Source organism: Chiloscyllium plagiosum, chromosome 15, assembly GCF_004010195.1.
Source record: "Chiloscyllium plagiosum isolate BGI_BamShark_2017 chromosome 15, ASM401019v2, whole genome shotgun sequence".
NCBI lineage: Eukaryota > Metazoa > Chordata > Chondrichthyes > Orectolobiformes > Hemiscylliidae > Chiloscyllium > Chiloscyllium plagiosum.
The window spans coordinates 4,241,897-4,259,137 of NC_057724.1; positions in this window are offsets into that span (position 1 = coordinate 4,241,897).

Genomic DNA, 17,241 nt, shown 5'->3' on the forward strand with positions numbered 1-17,241 from the left:
GGTGGTAGATATAGGACTGAGGTTAGGGGTAGGTTCTTCACTCAGCGAGTCGTAAGTTCATGGAATGCCCTGCCAGTAGCAGTGGTGGACTCTCCCTCTTTATGGGCATTTAAGCGGGCATTGGATAGGTATATGGAGGATAGTGGGTTAGTATAGGTTAGGTGGGCTTGGATCGGCGCAACATCGAGGGCCAAAGGGCCTGTACTGCGCTGTATTCTTCTATGTTCTATGTTCTATCTGCCAAAATGTTTGGCCACTCCCTTAACCCGTCCCAATGCTCTGCAGGGAAATGTTTGATGGGGTCACAGAGTAGAAGGAGCTTTGCTCTGAATCTGTCCTTGTACTGTGCCTATCCTGGTGAACATTTGATAGGGATAGTGTAGAGAGAGCTTTACTCTGCTGACAAAATCCAGATTGTATCTAGTTTGGGTAGTGAGCAGCTAGTAAGACAGTGACACATGGTGCACAATAGTGGCATTTTAAATGATGGGGGTGTTGATATCACTCCACCAGTGCAACCACATGACAGGAGAGCAAGCTTGAACTCACATCACACTTTGCAGTAACAGAGAATGTTGCACTTGGCTGGGGGTCTCAGTCTAATAACATGCTCTTCCTGGACTCACCAACAGCACAGTAAAGGTCAGCATTACTTCAATTTCTCTGAAAAACTTATCATTCATCTTGTGAAAGTGTTGAGTGGGAGAAAAACAAATGTCAGATGCAGATTCCCAGCAAGCACACTATAGTTTATAACAAATAGCATAGCCTAAGAAGCCCAGAATAGAGAATCTTTCTGGGGCAAGTATCAGAGGGGTATCGAGAATTCAAATGGTATTAGTGATGATACCACTAGGCTATCACTAAACTATTAATCCAAAGACCCAAGTAATGTACTAGGGACTCAGATTTGAATCTCACAATGGCAGGCGATGGAATTTGAATTTGATTATGTGAGTGTGAATGGGAAGCAACTGTCAGAAAACCTATCTGGTTCACTAACGTTCTTTAAGGAAGGAAATCTGTGATCCTTACCTGCTTTGGTCTTTAGAATTCTTCAGATTCATAGAATCACTACAGTATAGAAGCAGGCCATTCAGCCCATCATGTCCACACTAAACTTCCAAACAGCATCCCATCCAGACCCATACCTCTACCCTATCCCCATAAACCTGCATTTCCCAAGGGTAATCCACTTAGCCTGCATATTCCTCGACACTTTGAGCAATTTAGCATGGCCAATCCACCTAATGTGCACATCTTTGGACTGTGAGAGGAAACCCACACAGACAATGTACAAACAGGTCAGGGTTACAGTCAGGGGGAGGAAAGGGAACTGATGGGCAGAGCAGGAATCCCCTGTGGCCGTTCCCCTCAGCAATAAGTATACCATTTTGGATACTGCTGGTGGAGATGGCCTACCAGGGGAAAGCCATAGTTAGAACATAGAACATAGAACAATACAGCACAGAACAGGCCCTTCAGCCCACGATGTTGTGCCGAACATTTGTCCTAGCTTAGGTTAGGTCTCTGGCACTGAGTTGTTAGGTCTCTGGCACTGAGCCTGGCATTGTAGCTCAGAAGGGAAGGGGGGAGAATAGAGAAGCGCTAGTGGTAGGGGATTCAATAGTTAGACAGATTGACAGGAGATTTTGTGGTCAGGAACTGGACTCCCGGAAGGTTTGTTGCCAGGGACCCTGGTGCCAGGGTCTGGGATGTTGCCGACTGGGTTTACAAGATTCTGAAGGGGGAGGGTGAGCAGCCAGAAATCGTGGTACATATTGGCACTAATGATATAGCAGGAAAGGGATTGAGGATCTGAAAAGTGACTACAGAGAGTTAGGTTGGAAGCTGAAGAGCAGGACGAGTAGAGTAGTGATTTCGGGTTTGCTACCGGTGCCACAGGATAGTGAGATGAGGAACAGTCAGTGGGTGCAGCTTAACACGTGGGCTGCGAGGCTGGTGCAGGAGGGAGGGCTTCAGATACCTAGACCATTGGGATACCTTCTGGGGAAGGTGAGACCTGTACATGAAGGACGGGTTGCACCTGAACTGGAGGGGCACAAATGCCCTGGGTGGGAGATTTGCTCATGTGGTTCGAGAGGGTTAAACTACTTTGTTGGGGGGGGGGGTTGGTGGGATTCAGAGCTACATATCTGAGAGGGGGTCAGTTGCAAATGGGACAGTGACAGGACGTAGTGAATCTTTCAGGAAGGTTTCTCACGCGATAAAACAAAGGGGTCTGTTAAAGTGTATCTGCTTTAATGCAAAGAGTGTCAGAAATAGGATTGATGGACACAGAGCATGGGTCAGTACTTGGGTCTATGATGTTGTGGCCATAATGGAGATGTGGGTTTTACAGGGACAGGAATGGTTGCTTGATGTTCCAGGGTTTAGAATGTTTAAAAAGAACAGGGAGAGTGGAAAAAGAGGAGGGGCAAGGCATTGCTAATCAGAGAGTGCATCACAACTACAGAAAAGAAGGTTGTTCAGGAAGGTTTGTCTACTGAGTCAGTATGGGTGGAAGTTAGGAACAGTAAGGGAACAGCCAACACATTGGGGGTTTTCTACAGACCTCCTAATAGAGAGAGATTGAAGAAGTCATAGGCGGGCAGAATTTGGGAAAATGCAGATGTAGCAGGGTTGTTGTTTTAGGTGATTTCAACTTTCCCAATATCGACTGGAACCTCCTTAGTGCAGATGGTTTGGATCGAGCTATTTTTGTCAGGTGTGTTCTGGAGGGTTTCCTTACTCAGTATGTAGACAGGCCGATGAGGGAGAGGCCATTTTGGATTTGGTGCTCGGCAGTGAGCCAGAACAGGTGTCAGATCCCGCGGTGGGAAAACACTTTGGTGACAGTGATCACAACTGCCTCACATTTATCATAACCTTGGAGAGGAAAAGGAGCAGTTACCAAGGGAAGATATTTAAGTGGGGGAAAGGGAAATTATGATGCTATCAGACAGGAGTTGGGAAGTACAGACTGGGAGCAATTGTTCCACAGAAAGGGCAGAGCAGACATGTGGAGACTGTTTTCGGAGCAGTTGTTGTGAGTGATGCGCGAAAGGAGCCTTGGATGATGAGAACAGAGGAGCTTCTCGTCAAAAGGAAGAAGCTGAAACTTTATTGCTGGAACAGCACAGCAGGTCAGGCAGCATCTAGGGAACAGAAGATTCGACGTTTCGGGCACAGGCCCTTCTTCAGGAATGAGCAGAGAGTGTTCAGCAGGAGAAGATAAAAGGTAGGGAGGAGGGACATGGAGGAGGGGCGTTGGAAATGTGTGAATCGCTCCGCAAGTAGGCGGCCTGTCTCGCCAATATAGAGGAGGCCACACCGGCTGCAGCGGATGCAGAAGAAGGCAGCTTACGTAAGGTGGAGGAAGCAAGGGTCTAGCACAGCTTTAGAGGATTACAGACTTGTTAGAAAGGAGCTCAGAAATGGACTGAGGAGGGCCAGGAGGGGGCACGAAAAAGGCTTGTCAAGAAGGATTAGGGAGAACCCAAAGGCATTTTACTCATATGTGAGGAATAAGAGAATGATCAGGGAGAAGATAGGATCGATCAGGGATAGCGGAGGGAACTTGTGCGTGGAATCGGAGCAGATAGGGGAAGCCTTAAATGAGTTTTTTTGCTTCGGTTTTCACTAAGGACAGGGACATTTGAATGAGAAAGTTTTGAATGAGAACTTTGGGGAGCTGGGACACAGGCTTGAACAGATCAAGATTGATGAAATTGATGTGCTGGAAATTTTGGCGAACATTAAGATTGATAAGTCACCAGGACCAGACCAGATTTATCCCAGGCTGCTCCAGGAAGCAAGAAAGGAGGTTGCTGAGCCGCTGGCGAAATCTTTGCCTCCTCACTCTCCACGGGAGTCGTGCTGGAGGATTGGAAGGAGGTGAATGTTGTTCCTCTTTTCAAGAAGGGTAATTGGGAAATCACTGGCAATTGACAAACCAGTCAGTCTTACGTCTGTGGTCAGCAAGGTTTTGGAAAGAATTCTGAGAGATAGAATTTATGACTATTAGGAAAAGCATAGCGTGATTAAAGGCAGTCCGCATGGCTTTGTGAGGGGCAGATCATGCCTCATAAATCTTATGGAGTTCTTAGAGGAGGTGACAAGACAGTTCGACCAAGGCCACCAAGTGGATGTGGTGTATATGGACTTCAGGAGGCATTTGATAAGGTTCTCCATGGTCAGCTCATTCATAAAGTCAGGAAGTATGGGATACAGGGAGATTTGGCTATCTGAATTAGATTACTTTAGATTAGATTACTTACAGTGAGGAAACAGGCCCTTCAGCCCAACAAGTCCACACCGACCCACCGAAGCGCAACCCACCCAAACCCATTCTCCTATATTTACCCCTTCACCTAATACTACGGGCAATTTAGCATGGCCAATTCAGAAAGCAGAGAGTGGTTGGAGATGGAAAGTATTCTGCCTGGAGGTCAGTGTTGAGGGGGTCCCGCAGGGTTCTGTTCTTGGGCCTCTGCTCTTTGTAGTTTTTTATAAATGACTTGGATGAGGAGGCTGAGGGGTAGGTTAGTAAATTTGCAGACGACACAAAGGTCGAAGGTGCCATTGATGGTATCAAGGGCTATTGCAGGCTGCAGCACAACAAAGACAGGATGGAGAGCTGGGCTGAGAAATGGCATATGGAGTTCAACCTGGATAAAGCGAAGTGATCCATTTTGGAAGGTCAAACTCGAATGCTGATTAAAGGATTAAAGACAGGATTCTTGGCAGTGTGGAGGAACAGAGAGAGATCTTGGTGTCCAAGTACATAGATTCCTCAAAGTTACGACCCTACTGGATAGGGTTGTTAAGAAAGCAGATGGTGTTTTGGCTTTCATTAACAGAGTGATGGAGGTTAAGAGCTGCGAGGTTTTGCTACAGCTCTACAGGACTCTGGTAAAACCACACTTGGAATATTGTGTCCAGTTCTGGTCGCCCTATATAGGAAAAATACAGAGGCATTGGAGAGGATGCAAAGAAGGTTTAGCAGGATGCTGCCTGGACTGGAGGGCTTGCCTTATGAAGAGAGGTTGACTAAGCTCGGACTACTTTTCTCTCTGGAGGGAAGGAGGAAGAGAGGTGACCTGTCGAGGTATACAAGATAATGAGAGGCATGGATAGAGTCAATAGACAGAGACTTTTCCCCAGGGCAGGATTGATTGGCATGAGGGGTCATAGCTTTAAGATATTAGGAGAAAGATATAGAGGGGACGTCAGAGGAAGGTTCTTTACACAGAGAGTTGTGAATGCAGGGAATGTGTTGCAGCGGTGGTGGTGGAAGCAGAGATTTGGGAAATTTAAGCACTGCTTGACCTGCACATGGACAGCAGTGAATTGAGGGGTGCATAGGTTAAGTTATTTTATTTTACGTTAGGATTAATCCTCGGCACAACATCGTGGGCCAAAGGGCCTGATCTGTGCTATATTTTTCTATGTTCTATGTAAACTCTACACAGACAGTCGCCCAAGAGTGGAATTGAACCCAAGTCCCTAGTATTGTGAGGTAGCAGTGGTAACCACTGAGCCATCTTGCTACCCTTTATGTGACTCTACGGCAACGTGATCAACTCTTAACTGCCCTCTGGGTAATTAACAATCGGCAATAAATGCTGGCCTAGCAACAACGCCTGCATCTCAAGAATGCTTTGTTTTTTAAAAATGTGATCTGGAAAATGAATATCTCAGGCAAGAGGAATTTGCTTCAGACCAGTTTTGGGTATTTTGATGATACTGCTAGTCAATGTATCTGTACATCCATCTTCAGCTTCTAAACCTTAAAGTGCATAGATAGGAACCCGTTGGAGGATCATCTTGCAGAATCCTGGGCCGGGCTAAGGTGGCTGTTAATATACCAGGTTGGCAAGTGATGAGCATGCTACTGGAGTACTGTGTCCAGTTCTAGTCACATAGTTATAGGAAGGATATTATTAACCTGAAAGAGTTCTCAAGAGCTTTGCCAGGGTGTTGCCGGGTTTGGAAGGTTTAAGTTATTTGAAAGGCTGGGACTTTTCTCTGTGGAGCATAGGAGATTGAGAAGTGACCTTATACAAGTTTATAAAATCATGAGGGGTATGGATAGGGTTAAAGATAGGTGTCTTTTCCCTAGGGTGGGGGATTTCAAGACGAAGGGGCACAATTTTAAGGTGAAAAGAGTGATATTTAATAAAGATATGAGGGGCAAATATATTGTGTGGTTCGCGTGTGGACTTAACTTTCTGTGGAAGTCGTGGATGTGGTCACAATTGCAACATTTAAAGGACACTTGCATAAGTACATGAATAGGAAATGCTTGGAGGAACATGGGCCAGGAGCAGGCAGTTGGGATTTGTTTCATTTGGGGTCATGTTTGACATGGACTGGTTGGACTGAATCACGCTGTATGTCGCTATAAGTCACAGTTAGATCATTTTCAAATTATGGAAGATACTCACAATCAACATTGATTCGACAATATTGATAGATTTTTGATGATCAATGACATTAAGAGATATGAGAATAGAACAGGAAAGAGGCACTGAAGTAGATGGTCAGCCACCTATGAACTCAGTGGCAGAACAGGGTCAATGGGCTGAGTGGCCCATCCTTCTCCTATGTTCTGACGAAGAGATGTGCACAATGACGAGCTGGCAGTCCAGGATCCAACTTCAAAACCCAGGGATCAGGCAGTTCAGTTCAGTTCTGTCGAATGACATGGGATTATTCTCCTCCTATAGAAAGATCCGGTGGAGATGTTGACAAAGATTTTGTCAGTAACCAGGACTCCAAAGCTCAAAATAATTGGCTAATGAAAGTTCAAGTGACAATAAGAAGTGTTCTTGCAGTTCTGGTGATAAAGATACATTGTGTTGAAACTTTTATACCTTGCACTGTTTAGGACAGTTTGCAAGATTGCAATGCAAAGGGAAACAAGCATTGAGACAGTATGAGAGGAGAGACTCTGATTATTAGAGGTATTACCACGGAGAATGAACCAGTTAGTGTCAAACTTTGTTTAAATGCTAAATCAGGCAGGTTCAAATGTTCAAAATAGAGCCTGGAGAAATAAACCAAAGGCTGCTTGCTGCACATATTGACGAGTGAAGTTTTATTTTCGTGCATCAAACTCTTAGGATCTGGAATATGTGCTTTGTGACAGTGCAGTGAAAACAGGAACTTCCAAATGGTTAACAGGAATAAATCATTTGAACAATCCAGGGAAACCCAGTGTTGATTGGTTGTGCATGCCACATGCCTTCCAAACCAAAGGAATTGATTTATCTAAGGTTCCAAAAAACAGCCACCCTCAAATCTTTCAAAGTCGATGATAAACTGAATTACTTTAAACATTCAACTGCAGTTGTTATTATCTTCATACCGGCAGCCAGTCATGAACAACACAGAGCTCTTTATGTAGTCATTTCCAGAGACTTTACAAAGTTTGAAAGACGGGTTGGACAGAGTTTGTTGTCTGTTAGTTGACAGTATCTTCCTATCCTCAATATGATGGCTATTCTCAGTTCTGCTCCAATAAGATCAGATATTTGCCACTGAGGATAGTTCTTTAGGCAGTAGCCACCTCACCCAGGCAACCAGCTTCCTCCAAAGAAACGTCCCTGTGGACAAGAGCCTTATCCTGGCCTTATGCAATCCTTTCCCCTGCCCCCACCTTGTCTCAGTCCCAACCCTCGAACTCCCCTACCTTTTATCTTAGCCTGCTTGGCACACCTTCCTCATTCCTGAAGAAGGGCTCATGCCCGAAACGTCGATTCTCCTGCTCCTTGGATGCTGCCTGACCTGCTGCGCTTTTCCAGCAACACATTTTCAGCTTATGCAATCTTTACATGTATGCAGACTTCAGTTTAGCTTTTATTTATATAGCACGTTTAATTTAATAAATGTCCCAAGGTACACCATGGATAGAATTTTACAGGAGCCTATATTATTTGGACAATGGTGAGATGTGTGGCAGGATCAGGGGAAAAGTCCAGTGAGGCCCATGGTACCTTGAGAGTTACTTGTTCTATTTTTTTAAGCTCTTCACAAGCAGTAAACTGAGGTTCCCCCAAAGCAGTAGCAAGTTGCCAATTGACATTAACTAAATACCTTGTTGACAGACCAACTCCTAGAATCGTTGATTCCTACAAGACAGAAGGAGTCCACTTGATCCATCATGTCTGCGCCACCTCCTGGAACAGCTACCCAATTGGTCCCACTCTCCAGCCCTATCTCCGTAACTCTCTAACTTCCAAATATAAATCCAGCTCTATTTTGAAACCTGTGGAATCCACCTCCACCACTCTCCAAATCCTAACAATTCTCTGAATAAAGACATTTCCCCTCATCTCACTCCTAGCTCTCTTGCTTACAATCTTAAAATTGTGATCCCTACTTATTGACATAACAACTGGCAAAAACAGACTATCTTTCTTTGCTCTGTCAAAACTGTTCTTAAACTTGAATCCCTTAATAAGGCCACCTCCTAATTATCTCTGCTGTGGAGAATAAGTCCAATTTCTCAAATCTTTCCTCTAAAATCCCTCATATGTGGTACCACTGTCACAAATCTCCCTTGAATTCTCTCCAGGACTTTAATTTTCTTCCTTAACTAAGGTGCCCAGAACTGAACACCCTACACCCTATGTGGTGTGACTGATGATTTGTAGAGGTGTAGCATCACTTCCTTGCTTTTATATTTTGTGCCTCTCCATACAAACCCAAGGATCTTTTAAGCCTTCTGAACAACCGTTTCAACTTGCCTGGCCACCTTGAGAGAATCATGCACATGAACCCTGAGGTCCCTCTTTTGCCACACTCCCGCGAAGCTGTGCTATTCAGCCTGGATTGTCTCTCCATGTTTCTTCTCTGAAAATGCATTACCTCACATTTCTCTGCATTGAAATTTATGCGCCAAGTGTTTGCTTCTTTTCCCCCTTATGTCTCTCAGCAATCCAGGATGCACCCCACTCAGGCCTAGCAACTGCCCTATCTGGAGTGCTGCCAGCCTTTTTAGCACCTTTTTTTAATCTATCAGTATATCGTTCAGTTACTCAACACTCAATTTTCAACAAGGCCATTATCACTATTTTCTAATTGGGTAAAGACAGAAGCACAGCACTCGTTTAGTACCTCTGTCATAACATTTGCTTCAGTAAGCAGCTTGTTGGCCCCTTTCTATCCTTCACTAATCTTTTCTTATTATTATGTTTGAAGAACACCACTTTTTTTGTCAGCCCTTCCCCTTGCTTCCTCTCAGCCTTCCTTATTCCAGCTTTGGCCTCTCTCCAGTATTTGAGATACTCTTCGGAGTATCTATTGTGAATTTCTACTGCTGTTATCATTGCAGCATACATCTCACGCCTCCTTTTTCTTCCGTATTTTCTGGTCAATCTGCTGAGTTACCCACGTGCTCCAGCTTTGGATACCCCATATTTGTTTCTCATCAGTATGTACCCAGTTTGCATCTCTCTTTTGAAATTCTCCCACTTTTCATCCACCTCAATGTAATTCCAATTTACTTGTCACTGTTCAAATTTTAACCCCCTGAAATGTGCCCTTTTCCAGTGTGGGATTTTAGTTATTGACTGATTTCCATCCTTTTCTGGCTTATTATTGAACTTTTTTTTAAGATTAGACTACTTACAGTGTGGAAACAGGCCCTTCGGCCCAACAAGTCCACACCGACCCGCCGAGGCACAACCCACCCATACCCCTACACCTAACACTACGGGGAATTTAGCATGGCCAATTTACCTGACCTGCACATCTTTGTGACTGTGGGAGGAAACCAGAGCAAACCCATGCAGACAATGTGCAAACTCCACACAGTCAGTCGCCTGAGGCGGGAAATGAACCCGGGTCTCTGGCGCTGTGAGGCAGCAGTGCTAACCACTGTGCCACCGTGCTGCCCACATGCATTATGAATACTATTTCCCAAATTAGATTAGATTAGATTAGATTACTTACAGTGTGGAAACAGGCCCTTCGGCCCAACAAGTCCACACCGACCCGCCGAAACGCAACCCACCCATACCCCTACACCTAACACTACGGGCAATTTAGCATGGCCAATTCACCAGACCTGCACATCTTTGGACTGTGGGAGGAAACCGGAGCACCCGGAGGAAACCCACGCAAACACGGGGAGAATGTGCAAACTCCACAGTCAGTCGCCTGAGGTGGGAATTGAACCCGGGTCTCTTGCGCTATGAGGCAGCAGTGCTAACCACTGTGCCACCGTGCCGCCCTAAATGCTTTCCCACTCTGGCATTCTCCACTTGGCCTGTCTCATTTCCTTGGACCAGATCCAGCACAGCTCCTTCCCCTGGTAGAGCTGAAAATATACTGTTCCAAAAAGCTCTCCCGCACACACTGCAGAAATTTCTTCCCTTCCATGCCCCACACTCTACCTTTTTCCCAGTCGACCTTACATAATTGAAATCACCCACTATCACAACCCTACTTTGTCTTACAGATTTCCATTTTCTGCCTCCAAGTGTTCTCTTCCTTTTCCTCACCAGTAATTGGAGGAGTATAATAAATACCCAATAAGGTCACTTCTCCCTTCCTGTTTCTTACCTCCATAATGAACTCCTAAAGTCGGCACACACACTAGGGATGCCAGTGAAATCTGGGATATTCACTGAGAGGCCGGTTAAGATAGGGCTTGAGTCAAATGCGATAGCTTATATTCAGTGTCTTACAGAAGCAAATAGAGGCAAAGAAGCTAATGGAAAGAGCTCCAGAACATAGACCCTGTACACACTTACATACCAAAACATGCACAGAGATTCACATAGACACATGTACAGTCACATAAAGAATTTACGTGTGTATACACACACACACAGACATACACATACACGCACACACACACAAACCTATTCATTAAAATACTGCAACTATACACCTCTCGTGAGCACTTCAGGTATTTGGGCACACAAATGTAGCAGTCACACATGCTTGCCAATGATTTTCACTTGACGGAGATCAGGAACATAAGCAAAATGTAAATGGATTGCAGTATCTGTAAAGAGGAGTGATTAACTGTTGGGGATGTCACACCTACACCAGGGTTTGGCTACTGCAGCGTAAATGTAGATTGTCAGGCAGTGTTTATGTTGAATGATCTGGAAGACACAATGCCTGATAGAACTGCTGTCACTGAGAGAGGTACACAGGAGCACAGTCCTGCAGCAGTGAAGGCTGGTGCTGGGTACTGTGCCGGTGAAAGTCAGGTTATAATTGGCATTTTCCCCAAGGCACTGACCAAAGCCATTAGCTGAATATATACAAATAGCCTTGATTATTTCAATGTCTCAAATGACCTCAGGCAAACAATCCAACCACACCTCATTTGCACTGCTTATGAAACTTGCAATCATTCCGTCAATCCTTACATTTGCAAGTCTTGACAAACTTTACACTGAAAAGAATGCTGCAATTTGAAATTCTTTAACTGTCTGCCAGCAGGTTTAGTTTCCACCTGAAAATCATGGACCCTCTGAACTGAAGGAATGGAAAAATCATAGATAACACATCTTTGAATTCCACAGCTTGACAAGCAATTCAAACACAACTTGATCAAGCCTGTCACTGCATTGTACATGTCCAATGCTGTCCGAAGGTTTTATCTTTATTTTCAAATATTTACTAAGTCAAGTTGAAACCTGAGTATTGGAGTCAGGTGCCAAGGCCACATAGACATGTTATCAGGATGCTCCCTTTCATAACCATCCAGGGGGCATCTGCTAATTGGCAGCTATTGCCTTTTGCTATCCTATTCTGTGCATCAGCCTATGAGTCATGAGCAGCATGGTAGCGCAATGATTAGCACTTACAGACCTGAGCTTGATTGCAGCCTCGAGTGACTGTGTGGAGTTTGCGTGTTCTCCCCATGTCTGTGTGGAGTTTGCTCCAGGTGCTCCGGTTTCCTCCCACAGTCCAAAGATGCACAAGTGAGGTGGATTACCTATGCTAAATTGCCCCTTAGTATCCAGGGATGTTCAGGCTGGCCATGGCGAACGTCGGGTTATGGGGTGAGGGTGGGTCTGGGTGGGATGCTCTTCAGAGGGTTGCTAGAAATGTGATGGACCAAATGGCCTTTTTCTGCACTGTAGGGAGTCTATGATCAATTAGTAAAAAACAGTGAGTGTACCAACCAAACTGAAAGACAATAAAACAATACTCATGCCCATTCTGCGGTATGTATGTGAGCCCTGGACTATACACCAATGGCATGTCAAGAAGCACAGCCACTTTCTGTCTTTGGAAGTGTCTGGAGATCAGAGACAGAACGAGATAGCAGACACTGAGATACTTACCTAACTAGGTCTGCCAAGTTTACGCTTGTAACTGAGCTGGGATGGGCATATAAGTCTACCACTCATTACGAATGATTTGGAGGTGTCGGTGTTGGACTGGGGTGTACAAAGTTAAAAATGTCACAACTCCAGGTTATAGTTCAACAGGTTTATTTGGAAGTACTGGTCTTTTGGCAGTTCTCCTCCCAACTGTTAAATTTTTCCCAATCTTATACACACAAAGCATCGGATTGTCATTGGCTTTTCATATTGTCAATATCCTGAATTCAAACTTGATTGGAGTTTGATATTTCTAGTGGGGTATAATTTAAATGGATTGGCCTAATTCAAATTTGTTTTGTCTCCAGGCAACCTTAGCTGCTGGCCCACATGTTGCATTGTATCTTATTCAGAATACTTGGTGTTATCATGTTGTTCTGCTAGCTTTTAACTCTCTTAAAGGTACTATATACTCACGTCCTCATAACATATGCTCTCCCTGTGTCTGGGTGGGTTTAGATTAGATTAGATTACATTACAGTCTGGAAACAGACCCTTCGGCCCAACAAGTCGACACCGCCCCACCGAAGCGCAACCCATCCATACCCCTACATTTACCCCTTACCTAACACTACGGGCAATTTAGCATGGCCAATTCACCTGACCTGCACATCTTTGGACTGTAGGAGGAAACCGGAGCACCCGGAGGAAACACACGCAGACACGGGGAGAACGTGCAAACTCCACACAGTCAGTCGCCTGAGGCGGGAATTGAACCCGGGTCTCCGGCGCTGTGCGGCAGCAGTGCTAACCACTGTGCCACTGTGCCACTCAGGGTTTCCTCTGGGTGCTCTGGTTTCATTCCAAAGAGCAAAGATGTGCAGGTTAGTGGAATTGGTCATGCTAAATTGCCCATAGTGTTCAGGGATGTGTAGGTTGGGGCATTAGTCATGGGGAATGTAGGGTTATAGGATGGGGGGACACGGGTGGGTCTGGATGGGATGCTCATTGGAGGCTCAGTATGTTCTTGTTGAGCCAAATGATCGGATTCTACACTGTCAGGATTCAATAGGTGCATCTTCCACTTGGTACTCAGACGCAGTGTCCTGCATGAGGAGCAACACAATGGTTAAAAGAGGAAAAAAAAATCGAATATGAGAGTAAACTAGGATGAAACATTAAAAAACTGGAAATTATTTTCTACATTATGAAAGAATAGCAAAAACAACTGGGCAGAGTGCAATAACTCAGGTAACCTCAGAGTGTTCTGAGGAAGAGTCACTTGACCCAAGATGTTAGCTCTGATTTCTTTCCACAGAACCTGCCAGACTTGCTGAGCTTTTCCAGCAATTTCTTTTTTTGTTCAATTATGTCATTGCACAGATTTGGAGCAGGTGGGACGTGAACCTGTGCCTGCTAGCTCAGAAGTAGGGACACTACCACTGCACCACAAGAACTCTTTGAGTCTGCTTTTTTAAACTTTTTAAAAAGTTCACCTGTTCAGAGATGTTGTTATAACAGACCTCTGGAATACGTGGGACTTCAATCAGGGCCTTCTGGCTCAGAGATAGGGACATGGTCACTGCATCACAAGAGCCTTTTTTACATGCATTTTCTAGCTATTGTTAATAAATAGAACATAGAACGTAGAACATTACAGTGAAACCCTTTGGTTATCTTATATGTCTCAATTACGTTGTCTCTCAACCTTCTTCTGTCTAACAAAAACAGCCTCACATCCCTCAGCCTTTCCTCATACGATCTTCTCTCCATACCAGGCAACGTAGAGTCATAGAGTCATAGAGACGTACAGCATGGAAACAGACCCTTCGGTCCAACTTGACCCTGCCGACCAGATATCTCAACCCAATCTAGTCCCACCTGCCAGCACCCAGCCCATATCCTTCCAAACCTTCCAAACCTATCCAGATGCCTTTTCAATATTGCAATTGTACTAGCCTCCACCACATCCTCTGGCAGCTCATTCCATACATATACCACCCTCTGCGTGAAAAGGTTGCCCCTTAGGTCTCTTTTATATCTTTCCCCTCTCACCCTAAACCTATGCCCTCTAGTTCTGGACTCTCCCACCCCAGGTAAAAGACTTTGTCTATTTATCCTATCCCTGCCCCTCATGATTCTATAAATCTCTATAAGGTCACCTCTCAGTTTCCGATGCTCCAGGGAAAACAGCCTTAGCTGATTCAACCTCTCCCTATAGCTCAAATCCTCCAACCCTGGCAACTTCCTTGTAAATCTTTTCTGAACCCTTTCCAAAACTTCCACGGTCTTCCTATAATGTTGTGACCAAAACTGTATGCAATACTCCAAATGTGGCCACATTAGAGTTTTATACAGCTGCAAAATGACCTCATGGTTCTGAAACTCAATCCCTCTACCGATAAACGCTAACACAACGGTATCCTAACAATGCTATCAACTTGCGTGGCAAATTCCAAGGATCTATGTACCTGGACGCCAAGATCTCTCTTCTCATCCACACTACCAAGAATCTTACCATTAGCCCACTACTTTGTATTACTGTTACTCCTTCCAAAGTAAATCACCTCACACTTTTCCACATTAAACTATATTTGTCACATCCCAGCCCAGCTCTGCGCCTTATCTATGTCCCTCTGTAACCTGCAACATCCTTCCACACTGTTTACAACTCTACCGACCTTAGTGTCATTCTCAAATTTACTAACCCATCCTTTGTGGGCGGCACGGTAGCACAGTGGTTAGCACTGCTGCTTCACAGCACCAGAGACCCGGGTTCATTTCCCGCCTCAGGCGACTGTCTGTGTGGAGTTTGCACATTCTCCCCGTGTCTACGTGGGTTTCCTCCGGGTGCTCCGGTTTCCTCCCACAGTCCAAAGATGTGCAGGTCAGGTGAGTTGGCCATGCTGAATTGCCCGTAGTGTTAGGTGAAGAGGTAAATGTAAGGGAATGGGTCTGGGTGGGTTACGCTTCGGCGGGTCAGTGTGGACTTGTTGGGCCGAAGGGCCTGTTTCCACACTGTAAGTAATCTAATCTAATCTAATCTTCTATGGCCTCATCCAAGTCATTTATATAAATGACAAATAACAGTGGATCCAAAATAGATCCTTGCAATACCCCACTGGAAACTGAACTCTCGGATGAATATATCCCATCAACCACCACCCTCTGCCTTCTTTTAGCTAGCTAATTTCTGATCCAAACTGCAAAGTCAACCTTAATCCCATACTGCCGTATTTTGTGCAATAGCCCACCGTTGGGAACCATATCAAACACCTTACTGAAATCCATATACACCACATCAACTGCTTTACCCTCATCCACCTGTTTGGTCACCATCTCAAAGAATTCAATAAGGTTTGTGAGGCACGACCTACCCTTCACAAAACCACGTTGACTATCCCTAATCAACTTATTCCTCTCTAGATCATTAGAAATCTTATATCTTATAACCCTTTCCCAAACTTTACCCACAACTGAAGTAAGGCTCACAAGTCTATAATTTCCCCGATTGTCTCTACTCCCCTACTTGAACAAGGGATCATTTACTATCCTCCAGTATTCTGGCACTCAATTCCATCTAGTCTAATAGCCTGTATCTCAGTATTCTCCTTGACCACATTGTCTTATTCTAGTGTGAATACTGGCGAAAAGTATTCATTTAACACTTTCCACTGCTATACTTGATTGGCCCTAATCTTACTCTTGTCATTCTTTTATTCCTGATATAGCTATAAAAAGCCTTAGGGTTTTCCTTGATCCTATTTGCCAATGACTTTTCATGTCCCTTCCTGGCTCTTCTTAGCTCTCTCTTTAGGTTTTTCCTGGCCAAATTATAATACTCAAGTGCCCTAACTGGGCCATCACATCTCATCCTAACATAAGCCACCTTCTTCCTCTTGACAAGAGATTCAACTTCCTGAATAAATCATGGATCCCATGCTCGACAACGTCATCCCTGCCAGACAGGTACATACTCATCAAGGACACACAGTCCTTGAATAAGCTCCACATTTCAATTCTGCCCATCCCCTGCAGTTTCCTTCCCCATCCTATGCACCCTAAATCTTGCCGAAACACATCAAAATTGCCTTTCCCCCAGCTATAACTCTTGCCCTGCCGTATATACCTATCCCTTTCCATCACTAATGTAAACATAACCGAATTGTGGACATTATCACCAAAGTGCTTACCTACCTCCAAATCTAGCACCTGGCTGAGTTCATTACCCAGTACCAAGCCTAATGTGGCTTTTTGCCTTGTTGGCCTGTCTACGTACTGTGTCAGGAAACCCTCCTGCACTCATTGGACAAAAACCTACCCATCTAAAGTATTTGAACTATAGTATTTCCAGTCAATATTTGGAAAACTATAGTATTCCCAGTCAATATTTGGAAAAAAGTTCTGTTCGTAGATGTTATCACATATCTCTGGAGCAGATGGGATTTGAACCCAGGCCTCCTAATGCAGAGATAGGGACATTACCACTGCTCCACAAGAGCTCTAAAGGGTTCAGGTCACGTGTTCCAGCAAGGCAAGACATTGCCTGTTACTAAGGGAACTCACATACAATGAGCTGTACAGGGAGAAAAATTTATGATTCCTCATGGGCCTTTCAGGGGTTATCACACAGAGAAACTAAACAAATACTTATTACTTATCACAGATAAAAATACTGACAATCCATCCAGAAGTAATGCAAAATCTAATGACTGCCGTTAATTGAAAGCTGCAAAATATTAATAGTCACTTTGAAGAAGTACTTGAGAAATTACTGAGACTTAGAGTGAATAAATTTCCTGGACTTGATGACTTACACCCAAAGCAGTGTAAAAGGTGGCTGTAGAAAATAAAATTTATAAAGATATTTACAAGTTCTGTAGGCTCTGCAATGACACATGATTGAAGGTAGCAAGCATGATCCCATTATCTAAGAGAAGAAGGA